Raw genomic sequence first — 13,436 nt, 5'->3', positions numbered from 1 at the left:
CACATGCCTATGTATTTTAAGCAAGTTACAATTAAACAATAAAAATACCCAGATTGCCACTTGAGGACAGAGAGAACATTTGGTCCCCAGTTCTGAGAGTGTTGGTGGCTGTTGTGCTCCCAGAGAGTCCTGTCCCTGGAATTGTCTCAGGGAGAGCCACCTTGCTCTAGGATGCCCCCCTCCTTGGGGATAGCCCACATCCAGTGATTGGTCCGTGGACAGTGGATAAAGACCAGGCCCTGTTGTGTCAAGTGAAAGGGCCATCCCAGCTCCCACAGCTCCCTACAGAGAACTGTCTCAACAGTAAACCTGCTCTGAAGTTCAGCTCCCTCTCTGACCAATCTTGTTTCCCTTGTTCCATCACAGGTGAGGTCCCCAGGAGCCCTGACTCTGTTCCCCACCTGCCTACCCAAACCTCCCAAATCTGAGAGTCTTGGAACCTATTGCTCAGGGAATCCTGTCTATGACCATAATGATCAAGTGTATGCTTTAGAGTAGTACCTCTCTATGTGGAGCCATTCTATTCCCCAGGAGACATGTGACAGTGTTTGGAGGCACTCTTGGTTTTCACAACTGGTGATAGAGGTCAGGGATCAATATCCTACAATTCTCAGGACAGACAGACCTTCACAACAAAGAATTATTTAGCCCAGAATGTCAATAGTGCCAAATGTCAATAGTGCTTTAGAGCTAGATAATCTTGTTCTTGTTAGCTGAGTTCCCTGGGGCAAGTGATTTTTTTTTTTTTTTAACTTCAGTTTTCATGTGAAAATGCAGACAGTGATAGTACCTGTCTCATGGGGTTGTGAACCCAAAACTAGGTAGTTCACATAAAGGGCTGTCGCTGCTCCTGTCACAAAGCACGCATTCGGTACATGGTAGCTGTTGTCCTAATTATTATTATTTAAAGCCATATGACAACCTAATATCCCACTGTTTTGATGTATTATTTTATTGATTTTCCTGTTGTCATTCAGTGAGTTTCTGTTTTTATGCTCTTGTCAATACTGCTTCAATAAATATCTTCGTGTATGCACTGTGTTGAAAAGAAGAGGGACTTGGATTCTAGTTCTGACTCTGCTTAGTCTGGTGACATGAGGCAGCTCGTCTCTGAGCCTTAGTCTCCTCATTTGTAGGTGGGGACGATGGCCCTGCTCGTGCGGGGACATTACGGACACACTATGAAGCGGCAGTGACGTCTACAGGAGTTCGAGTCCTGGAGCTTCTGCTCAACTACTTGACTCACAACAAAGCACCATGGGAATGAAAACATTGTTACTATCTGGAGACTATTTTAAGAGGGATTATATCCTATCTATATTTCTATTATGCCTATAGATATTATATGTGTATATAATACACATCTGTGTATCCCAATTCAAATAACCTGGATTTAAGAAGTAAAGTTTATTGCAACTAAAAAAATAGCATCATGTAATTCTGGCCTTTTTTTTTTTAAATAAAACTTAAGCCAGATTTATATTTATATTAAAGCAGAAAGAATCATGTAAGCATGACATTACAACCGCCCAGAATTAGTGACAGAGGAAAACCTGAGCAGTGAACCCACTGGCCCTATGATTCTATTGAACAGAGCGTTTTCACAGGCTTTGCCTCTTTCTCAAAGACTTTGGTGGAAACCCTCACCACACAGAGAGGCAAGCCAGTATCCTGGGGTGAGTGTTCTAGAGCCCCGGCCTGGACTGCCTATCAAGGGTCTGGCTATCAGAGGTGGCACAGGTGGGGGCCGGAGGACCTTGGAGATCCAGAGGATGTGGGTGGGCTGCGGCTGGAGGCCGGCCTCCTCGAGCCTCCTTGGTCTGCGGGCTCTTCCGAATCTGATTTTAATTTAAAGAGGTTGCTAGCCCCCGAGGACAAAGACGCCCACTTCGTCACCTGCTAGGTCACAGAGAGCTGCTCTGACGTCGGGTAGCTGTGGGAGGGCCTTAGTCCCTGCAGGGCCCCCACCTGAAGCATTTGCTGGTTAGTAGAACTAACCGGAAAGTAGAACTTGAAAAAACAGTCCACGTGGCTAAGTTGCATACCCTGAGACCCTGCTGGGCCCCAACGTCCCGCCGTCCCTAGGTCCCTAGCGACCAGACGTCCTGAGGGCAGAGCACAGGCAGAACCAGGAACCGACTCCTGAGGAGCCTCAGGTTCCAGTCATGTCACTGTGCTCCGCCGGCTCTGTCCTGACGCCGGGAGTTCACACAGGTCAGTTATTTTGCAATGATTTTGAACTTTGTTGCAGCAAATTCTACTAAGTGGTGCGGCCTACCCTGTCAGGGCTGACTCATCACCTGGAAGAGCAGCCCGGCTCTGACTAATCACAGGCAAGGAAGCCAAACTTGTAACGTCCTGGGCACGCTCTCCGTAGGCACACTCTCGTCCTGGTCTTTCGCTGTTGAACAACTGTCCGTTTCTACAAAGCTTGGCTACGGCTTGTAGACACATCCCCGTCTTCAACGAACCATCTAAGCAACTCCCAATGCGTGTGTGTGTGTGTGTGTGTGTGTGTGTGTGTGTGTGGTCACTTTTCTTGCTAATAACCCTCCCGGCGGCTGAGGGCGGGTTGGTCAGGCTTCTGTTGCGGAATGTGACATTGGAAGGGTTGGGAAGAGTATGGGCAGAGCTGACTTCCTCAAGCTTCGAGGGTTAGCCCCGCCCTACCTCAAGTCCTGGTACCAAGCAGTGGCCTGTGATGGAGCCAGGTCCCTCCGCAGTTTCCTGTTGTCTTTCAACACCACCACTGGAGGGAATGGCGAGATCTCAGCCGGAGAACAATTCAATAACTTTACCCTTAGTCTGCGACCACGCAGGAGACTCTTAAGGTGGATATGAACCTAGGAGTTGTGTTTGCAGGCATGAGAGGGACTCTGATCCTTCCACGATGCACAGGCTCACTATTCAATAATTATAACGATTTCCAGAAGTTCTAAGTGATGCCTATAAACAGTGCCAGGTAGCCACCGGAAGACCTGGGCTGCATGGCTGTCTCAACAGCTAGTGGCCCTTCTTTGTATTTGCCTTCTCTAAAATGGTAGGCGACAGCACCTCTCTCCTTCTTGCATAAATGGTGAGTTTGAGACCAGAGCTGACAACAGAATTTTAGGAGTTTAGACAAAGCCTCCTTCATCCTTCCCCTTTCCATGGAGGAAGAGAATGAAGCTGGGGGGGGGGGGTGTGGGGTGGGTGGGAGGGTGTTGGCAATGACCTGCCCGTGGTCACACAACCAGTTAAAGTCGACGACCACATTAGAACCTGAACCCAGCTTTCCTGATCCTTAATTAATCCTTTCCACTACTTTGTGAGGTATGGAAGATAATTTATGTAAATTCAAGATGGTGCTATTCTTGGGGACAATCACTTGAAGAATTCAGACATCACATCCTTTCCCCCAAAAGTATACATTTTTATTTAGACGTTATAAACTGCCTTACGGAGTTTGTAGATGTTGAAAATAAACCATTTACTTTGATTTGATTCCACAAGTTTAAGGAATGAGTTGTGACTTAGACCTTTCAAAGAGAATCCGTGTGGGTCAACAGAAGCCTTATGCAAGAGGAAAATTCACAAAAGAAAGCAGATCTATATATTTTGCAAAGGACATAGTTTAAAATACGATGGTTGGGATATGTATTTTTTTTTTAATTTAATGGAAGTCATTTATTTAGGAATTGGGTTAAAAAGCTGTTGGGAATCTGTCTTAACACATGACTCCTAAAATATTCATGGAATGTTTCCAGTGTTACTAGTCATCCTTGAGGTCTTGAAATGATCTCTGAAGCTGAGAATGTTGAAGTGATTCGAATGTTTATACAGTTACTTGAGGAGGTAACTGAGTGGCTCTGCCTGCCTCTCTGTGTAGGTGTCAGGAGAAATACTTGAAAAAAGTTTGTTGAAGGCGATGGGTCCATGGGCACCCAGGAAATCCTAACAGGAGGGATGGCTGTTGCTGCCCCTTTGGGAAACGAGGTGGGTGTAACCCACATGGCTGCAGCTTCCAGCATAGGTGACACTTTGTGACCCACCTAGGACGTTACACGCCCAAACTGACGCCTTGCAGATGTCAGAACTCTTACCTTCTAATGAGAAGAGAGGAGAGAGAAAAAGAAGAGGGATCTTTAACGAGTGTGTCATTCAGTGAGTTTCTGTTTTTATGTTTGTCCTGCTCCAGGACACAGGATTTTGATTGAAAAATTCCGTGTGCGCCCTGCCATGGGTGATGCCCTTACTTCCTCTTATGTGAAATGACCTTTCACAGAGCTTCACTCATAGCCCTTGGCTCCCTCCTGGAGTCCCAGCACTTGTCACAAGGCTGTGGGCTGCCCGCTTGTCCTTCTGCAAGTGGTGACTGGAAGGCCTTGATAGGAAGGATGCTGACAGCCTCTCTCTGCCCGCAGATTGGCAGCATTCCTGACCCGGGCACCTCGAGAGCCTGGGAAAGCGCTTTGATTTCTATGTGGCTTGAACAAACAATACCCAGTCAAACCGAACGACTGTGACGTCGCGCTCAGAGCAGTTTGTGTAGGATTAGCTGGCCCTCAGGGCCCCCCAAATGACTCATGACAGTGCCAGGGTCCTCATCAGGGGACCCTCTTATCTGTACACATTTCACTTGATGTCGGAAGTCAAGATTCTTACTTCAAAGTTCCTGCACAGTCCCGTGCAGAGCGGGGACAAGGGACAAGGAATGTGTGCGAGACTTTGCCCCAGGCCGGCCTGCGGAGTGACAGGTCCTGGAGGACCTGTGACAGAAGTGACAGGAGACTGGAGGACTTTGCAGCGGAGTTTTCAAGACTCCCTCAACTCCTGCTTTCCTCAGGTCCCCACCAGTATGTCCCCTTCGCTCAGGATGCGAAGCTCCTACCGACCTTTAAGGGTTTGGGTGGTTTCTTTTTTTTTTTTTTTTTTTTTTAATTTTTTTAAATTTTTATTTATTTATGATAGTCACATAGAGAGAGAGAGAGAGAGAGAGAGAGAGAGAGAGGCAGAGACACAGGCAGAGGGAGAAGCAGGCTCCATGCACTGGGAGCCCGACGTGGGATTCGATCCTGGGTCTCCAGGATCGCGCCCTGGGCCAAAGGCAGGCGCTAAACCGCTGCACCACCCAGGGATCCCCGGTTTGGGTGGTTTCTAACAAGGGATTACAGACATCAATTTTTAAAAAATAGAGGTTGTTCTGGAGGGAAATGAAGACTTAAGATTTCTTCTCTCAAAAGCTGTTTCTCCTCTAACTGAGAAGAGAAGGAAATGCAGAATAAAAGGGAACCTCTGTGAGTTTTTGATGAGCTCACATCTTTTAAGAAACAGTTTCTGTAATTAGGCTGCAGTTTGAGAAGCTGACATTCTTAGACCAGCCCACAGGAGTTGCGGAGGCACAGGACTGTCCCTGTCCCTCCCGCAGGACTGGCCGCTCAGGCCAAGGACAGAGCGTGCTCCCGCCCAGTGCCAAGGTCACAGTAAGTGCTCAATAAAGAGTAGCTCCAACAGGATCACTGAGCTCACTGGGCAGATCTGATAGGGGTCTGGTGGGTAGACCTGCCATGATTTTTTTGCACAATTTTTTTTTTTTGGTTAATAAAGATCCTATTTGGTTAACAGCACACCTTAACAAAAACGGGTTGCTAATTCACATATAAGTAAGACACATGCTTTAAAACAAGAATTAAGGAGTCCAGACACCTATAAAAAATTGGAACGATTTCTCCAGGTTTTGTTATCAGTGATTGATGAGCCTGATTCGACTCAGAAAATTAATGCAGCAGGCCTCTGAGGGATACAAATAGGAATAAAATATAAAGTTTGCTCTCAAGAAACCTGCCTCCAGAGCCCGGGGGAGATCGGACAGGATATTATTGCTGGTCTAGTTCTAATTGTAGTTAATAGAGTACTAGTAATAGCAATAGCACAAACTAGCATTTATTGGCTGATTACTAAGTGCCAGGCTCTACGCTATGTGTTTTATGGGAATTACCTTAGTAGTTAGCAATCTTTGATGTAGGTACTTCAATCAGCATTAGGTTTGACAGTATTTCGGAAGTAGCTCCAAAAAAGCATATTAAGATACAGCTTTCCTTCTCCTTTATGCACGAGAAGTCCAGAGGTGGGCAGTTTAGGGCTCCTGTAGTGGTTTCTTGCTCATCATGGAACCAGGCTCCTTTTATCCTTCTCTTCCACCAGCCAGTTGGTATAGGGCTTACGTCCTCAGGATCCAAGACGGTTGCTGAAGTTCCAGACACATTAGCTGAGTTCTAGACAAGATGAAAGAGAAATTGGGAGCCGATCAAAAAAGAAACACTTTCTAGATAACTATTTGTTTTTAGAGAAGTTTTGGGATTCCCATACGATGACTTTCACTTACATCTTGTTTTCGATCCGAAGTCGCAAGGAAGGCCAGAAACGTATCCCTTCAGCAAGGCCCGCTGCCATCCCCACTAAAATCAGGGCTCCATCAGCAAAGAAGAGCAAGAATGTTTTTGGGGAAGAGAGCTAGCAGTCTCAAGCATGGTTCTTACCACCCTCCAGGTAGCAGTTGAGAAATTGAGGATTAGGAGTTGAAGACACTCGGCAGCAAATGGTGAGACCAGGATTGTCATCCAAGCATCTAACTCTGTTGCCTTTGTGCTTAATCTCCGGCAAGCCATGCCTGTGCAAGGGGTGGAAAGCCAAGGCGCACCCGCCACAGACACGGGGCCCTGCTTAGAAACATCAGCATATCATCTTGTACGTATAGTCACGATTCTTACTAATGTCTTGCATGCTCCTTTCAAATACGGCAGTGCTGTGATGATGTTCAGTGGGTTCTTTTTTTACATTTGGACAATTTAACTAGAATGCATCTGATCTTTAAAACAGAAAGATGTAGTCACTTTCATGCCTTGGTGTCAGAGTCATTTTGACATAGGAGAGGTACAAGAAAGATCCATGGTTCTCAGAGGCATCAGGGGGCTTGGTGGTTTTACAGCAGCCAGCCCTTTTAGAGACCTCGTGTCCACCAACATTTATAGGTTCCGTGACGAGACCCTAACAGGGAATCAGGAGGAGAAATGAGTGACTTTCATTCATGCTCAACACAAGGAGCATGCTAGGGTTGATTATATGATTATAGCTTCTTATTCTTTAGGGAGTTCCTTCCAGGGTCAGCAGAGTAGTGCAAAGAATCCTGGAGTCTAGACTTGGCTTTGCTGCTAATGAGCTGTGTGATCCTAAGCAAATGACTCTGCCTAAAGATATGTCCTCAACTGCTCCCTTTTGATGATATTTTACAATTATTAGTTATTTCTAGACACGACTGTTTTTTTTTTTTTTTAAAGAGTACAAGCTTTGAATTTGGAGGACCTGGGTTCTACTCTGAGCTCTGCTTCTTCTAAGCTGTGTGACTGCACAAGTGGCCTCACATTCTTAAACTTCCATTTCCTTACCTGTAAAATATACTGTAAAATAAATCAGTTCTATAGAGCTATTGTGCAGGTGAAGATAAATAATATTTGTGAAAATGCTTTGTAGAGTAGTGCATGACCAGTAAATGTGATCAGTTTATGTTATTTACCCAACTAAGCACTTCATTTTTAGTACTTAATGTGTTATATCAATTTATACCCAATTAAGAGGGGGGTGAGGGAGAGAGATTTTATGTCATCTCTGCATTAGGAGACACAGGAAAGGAAGGATTTATAGCTATACCCATAGGTCAAAATATGGTCTCTTCTGTTCATCTAGTAAAGTTTAGATACAGTCAGCAAAGGCCTCTTTCCCTACTAAGGAGCCTGTGTCTCTTCAGGCCAAACATCTGAGAAGAGCTATGCTGAAGAGCATCCCCATCTCATGACCTCTTTACTTCAATCCACTGGAGCCACAGACAGTGAGAATCTCCGCCGGCCTACAAGACCGGCTATCTTTATTCCGTGCTTTCCCCTAGTACTTCCTTTAGGAAGAAGGAGGAATCCACAACAAGGCATGCTTACTTTGTAGGGCTTTGTTTTTGTTGTTGTTTTGACAGCCCAGTATGCCTGCAACTCAACCTCCTTCAGCTCCTATCCGATGAAAACCCAGCTGCACAATGAGAACTGCTGACCAGAATGATGGAAGACGGACACTACGTGACCCAAGTGCCCAGCTATTATTCTCTAGAGCTAGACTAGATTCTAACATGATCTAGAATTATTTTCTGCATATCGGCCTGAAATGAAAATGGGTACTTCTGAAAGACTTGATTCAGGCAGAAAATTTATGTGAGCTGAATCTTCCATTGCCAGAACCCTCTAGTGAGCAGTGTTTACCTTCAATAATGTAACCAGAGACAGTAATGATTGATTGAGGAAATACTAAAAATGTAATCATAGTAGTTATTATTTTCTTTCCAGCATTTGCTTTATAACTCGTCCTTTATCTTAGTAGTGCTATTAGGTAGGTACTGTTATCTCCCTTTTTTTCTGATAAGAAAATAGAAGCTTAGAGAAGTTACATAAGTTCCCAAGATCAGAAGGCAATGACGTGGATCTGAGCGACTCCAGAGGCCCTGTTCCTTCCACAACGGGAGGCTGACTTCCAGCCCTTCCTACTTAGCAGCACTGGGGGATGGGGGTACCAAGCACAGCTGGGATCACCTTTTTGGGGGGCGGGGGAGAGAGGGCCTTGGCAGAGTGCAGCTGTGATGCCAGTATGACTTTCCAGAGAAGAGTGTGGTGCCAGAGGCCATCACATAGCCTGCAAATTCTCTTCCCAGACCACCCTGCTAAGTGCTCTGTGAGCTTTGAAGTTATTATTTTATTTATGGACTGATGGGATTGTGGGTCAAGGGGAAAAACATAAAGACAAGTTTCATTTAGCATCTATTTAAAACAATACATGCATGCCTTTATAAGGAATGGAATGGAAGCCTTGTCTCCCAACTGCATGACAGGATGACTTCCTGGGGAATTAATGGGAACATCTTGTCATCCCAGAGACCCCCCGCCCTGTCCCCCAATCCCGTACCTTGCCAAGACTGAACCCTTGGCCTTATCCGAGGAAGACACGTAAATCATGGTGAATGGGACGGCTCGGCGGGGGACTGTCCAGCCAGAGGGGTGAACAAAGGCTCAGAAAAAGCCGAGGAATCCAGGTTTGCTCTTCAGGTGTGGAAGAGGCACCTCCTTGTTCTCGGGGCCCCCCTCTGTCTCCCACTAGGGGGAAGTTGGAGTATGTGGAAGGCATTTTCCTAGGATTCCTAGCCTCCTAAGGAGTGTGCACGTTAGCGAGGCCACACACGGAAGCAGCAGGACAGACTTCTCCAGGAAGTGGGAAGGGGAGAGGTTCTGAGCGCAGAGGCAAGCTCCAGCCCTTACGAGGAGAAAACTAGGGGGGAGTAGCCTGGAAGCATAATGAGGCTCTCACGTTCCTACCTGATTCCATCCATGCCTTCAACAGCAAGTGTGATGCTGGCAGCAGCGGACTCCCCCCCCCCACACACACACACCCCCGGCCTGGTCTGCCTGTGGCCTGGCCCTTCTTCCGCGGCCTTGACACCTGGGCAGTCAGCCCACCACGTGGCTGGGGACTTTGCTTTCAGACCCCTGCCCACAGGCCACGCCTCCCCTGCCCGCTCCCTTCCATGGGATCTGCTCCCAGTGCACATCTGATCACTTAACATGGGGGCTGATAGCACTTTCTAGAAGGAGGCTTCTCTCATGGACTGCATGGGCCTGAGAGAGTCGGGATCCCAGGAAAGGAGCAGCCCCCCATCCTCTGTGCGAGCTTGTGCAGCCAAGTACATGATAGCGCATCACCAGCGCAGGAAAGAGGCTGGTGAGGGCACTGGGGTTCCGGGCAGGCTCAGAATCACAGATGACAGAGGAAAGGGTGAGGCCTTATGGGAACCCCCAAGTGGGGGTCAGCAGCTGTGGGGAAGGGACACTAACCCAGTGTCCATTAGGATTATGCTATTGTTAAGGAATCCAAGTGTCTCCAGGCCCCCAGCCACAGAGATAATGCATGGGCAGCACTGCTGATGGTGTTGGCTTGACCCCCGCTCACCCACCCTTTCCTCCTCACCGTTTTCCCTAGAAGGTTGAGACCGCCTGCTGGGGGCTGGGTGTTGACTGTGTAGTCAGAGCTGTTGTCAGCACGACTGCTGACATGTCCTCTGTCATGGCGGTCTTGGTTTGTCCCTCTGGTGACCACAGGGCCTTTGGGATCCTGGAGTTGAGTCCAGCTTTTTCAATGTATACCGTCATCGGCAGAGGAACTTTGGGCAGCCTCCCTGGCCCGGTCAGCTGTCCTTTGTGACCCTAGCTTGTGTGATATTGAAAAGTGTCCATCCGCAGAGGTCCCCGCGCAGGACCTGCCATTCGCTGCCTTCCTCCTGGGTGCTCCCCAATAATCAGTTCATCTTTCTTACCTCCCCACTGCTCGTCCAGGAAATCAAGGCAGCTTTTGCTCATGTGTGTTAATCCCAGTCTACCAGGTGTCTGACTATCAAGACTGAACTCCCTTTTCTGGGTGGTATTTTTTTTTTTTTTTTTTTTTTTGTGGGAGGCTCAGGGCTTCCCCACACAGAGGAGGAATCCTGGTGGCCTGTCCCATTTCACAGTTTCCAAAATAAGCATATAAATTAATACCCTACAGTGACATATAACTTAAAAAGTAGCAAAATCATTCTTTATGGATGACTTGCCGAGGCCAGGCCAGACTTGCACTTTTAAGCAAAAACAGAGACTATTTCAATGAGGTCTTATTAGGCCCTGAGCTATTTTTGAGGCTGAGTGCTGGGAATCCTTTTGAGTAATACAGGGCAGAAACCCTCTGGGCGCATTGGACCACCCCCAGAGATACAGAGTGGATTGCAGAGGCATTCCAGAGAGAGGCTGGGAAAAACCTGACAGCAAGTATTCCCAGAACACTCTACCCCCGAGTCCCTGTTGGCTAATGGCCGGGGCATAAACACAGCGGAAGGGCTTTAAAGGGGAGCGATTTGGATACGTGAACATCAGCTACTCGGCTACTCAGCAAACAAAAACAATGCCTCCTAGCTCGTGCCAACTCACTGCACCCCTTATGCCAGGGCATTCTGACTTCAGCCACACCAACACATGCGTCTATTATCCATGGCCACGTCCAAGGCCCACCTCCAGCTCCCTAAACACACCTCCCCAGTGGGCTCCATATTTCAGCCAGATTTGCCTGGACTTGGGAAGGAGAATGATGGCAGAGAAGGTCAGGTTACTGGATCTCATTTGAGAATTCCCGATCCCTGGATAGGTCTCATTTTGAAATTATAAATACATATGTTTTAGCACTTGGCAGACAGCCGACAAATATTGCTATTGTTATTACCCTTCCAGCACTTCCACAAGTATCATAACGTAGTGACTGGTCAGTGAGTGCTCACCATATGCTGGGTATTGGATTAAATGTAAAAACACACATTTTGTGATCACCCTTCCATTACACAACTTTTTTTTTTTTTTCAAACCATGATTCTTGTGGTGTGCTGTTATATATCAGTTTAGCTAAATAAGAATCTCAGCCAGAAAGGGGAGGTTGAATAGAGTGGCATTTCTGTTTGCTTGAAATTCACGCCTATTTCACAGGTGATCTGTATTTGTGCCAAGAAACGATACTGTATTTCGCCAAAAGTTAATCCTGGTTCTAAATTTCTATGTGACATTAAGAATTGGAACAGTTAAAAAAAAAAAAAAAGAATTGGGACAGTTGGCTCTATAGGACTAGATTAAAAACCTAGAAGTAAAAGGGTAAATGAAAGAATCTATCCCCCCCCCAAAAAAAAAACCTCTACTTTTAGGTAAACAGTCAATTAATTGAAACCTAAGTAGTAGGTATCAACTGTTTTAATTATTTTACTATCTGACATAATCTTCCTCGACTCTACCTCTATACAGACACAACTCTTTTATGCCACTTTACACTTATCCAAAATTTCTGGGCTCTTTAAATAACTGCACAGGAAACATTTGCTGTTCTAGACCATGTCTGTAAAGAATCTAAAATCATTAGTTTGTGATACATCATGTGCTAATATATTTTGTTTGTCAGGAGTCAATAGCTTTGATGATTCTTTTTTTAAAAAAAAAAAAAAGATTTTATTTATTGATTGATGAGAGACACAGAGAGAGAGAGAGGCAGGGACACAGGCAGAGGGAGAAGCAGGCTCCATGCAGGGAACCCAACATGGGACTCGATCCTGGGACCCCGGGGTCACGACCTGGGCTGAAGGCAGATGTTCAGCCACTGAGCTACCCGGCACCCCAGCTTTGATGATTCTCACAGCCTCAGGACCCCTCAGGACCTTGCGGAGAGTGTAACATGAGTGGGATGCACCCGGGCTGGTGAAATTCCAGCTGAAGAGGTAGATTAAGCCACTGACTAATTGGCTCTGACAAGAAGGGGTAAGTAAAGTCCTCCCTCCAGCCTCTTCGGGTCTCTGGAGGATGCCAAGCTGATTTCCTGACTCTAGACAGCATACGCACAGGCTCCAGAAGTTCTCCGGGGCCAAGCACAGCATCTCCAATTCCTGGCAGTGTGTCCTCAGACCTACCTTGGTCTTTTCAGTCTCAGTTTCTCACCTGCACAACGGAGAAGGTAAGACCTGTCTCACAGAGTCAGTCGCTGAAAGAGCCGGATGAGATCTTACGTACGGTCATGTGATCTTGGGCAAGTGGGTCCAATACTTCATGCCTCAGTTGATCCATCTGTGAGATGTGGGTGATGTGGATAAGTGTAGTATCCGCCTGAGAGAGTCCAGAGAATTACAAGTGGTTAATAGCTACCATGTATACGAAGCGCTCGGAGCGTGTATTGGCACATAATCAGCGTCACGATGATGATCAGCATCATGCAAAGCCCTTGCCGGTACTCAGTAAGTGGTAGGTCTCATTTTATTATCTTTTCTTTAATCCCAGGCGCATCGTTTTGTTAAAACACTGCTTGTATCATGCAGCTTTCTAACTAGATTAACTAGGATTATAATTTTAAACTGTGGTAACAAAAAGACCTAGAAGGATTAGCACAAGGAGTTTTTCCCGCCCTGTGACGGTCCGGGCTGCATGGAGGTTGGAGGTAGGGCTCTGAGGGCCCAGGAGGACGTGCAGCAGGTTTCTGCAGCCTGGGTCTTGAAGCCACCTGGGCCGGGTCCCACCCCCGTGGCCACACCTGGCTCCACGGGAGCCTGGGCCCGTGGTGTTCCCGAGCCCAGAGCTGGGTCTCCGTGGCGAGGAGCCCTGGGCCCCGCTGCCCCACGGGCTGAACACCAAGGGGGGTCCCAGGGCCTCACGGGCCCTGAAGCCCCTGGCACACCAGCACGATCTCTCCGGCCCCGTGGCCTGGCCTCCTCGGCGCCCCACGCAGACTCCTGTCCCACCCACCAGACTCCCCTACCTTTGCTCCAGATCCAGAGGCAGCCAACACCTGGGGCCTAGCAGATACCCGGCGCTCTT

The 13,436-nt window shown here is 47.2% G+C and overlaps 1 long non-coding RNA gene across 1 annotated transcript; it reads left to right on the top strand.

Annotated features, from left to right (window-relative positions):
• The first annotated feature begins 2,037 nt into the window (after positions 1 to 2,037).
• On the top strand, positions 2,038 to 8,351 carry LOC144281590 (uncharacterized). Its single transcript, XR_013350032.1, has 2 exons — positions 2,038 to 2,214; positions 8,003 to 8,351. It is a non-coding gene; the product is annotated as an uncharacterized LOC144281590 (long non-coding RNA).
• Positions 8,352 to 13,436: the final 5,085 nt, after the last annotated feature.

This window comes from Canis aureus, chromosome 13, assembly GCF_053574225.1.
Source record: "Canis aureus isolate CA01 chromosome 13, VMU_Caureus_v.1.0, whole genome shotgun sequence".
Lineage (NCBI taxonomy): Eukaryota > Metazoa > Chordata > Mammalia > Carnivora > Canidae > Canis > Canis aureus.
The sequence above is the reverse complement of the archived record's forward strand: the minus strand, read 5'-3'. Positions and strand labels throughout refer to the sequence as shown.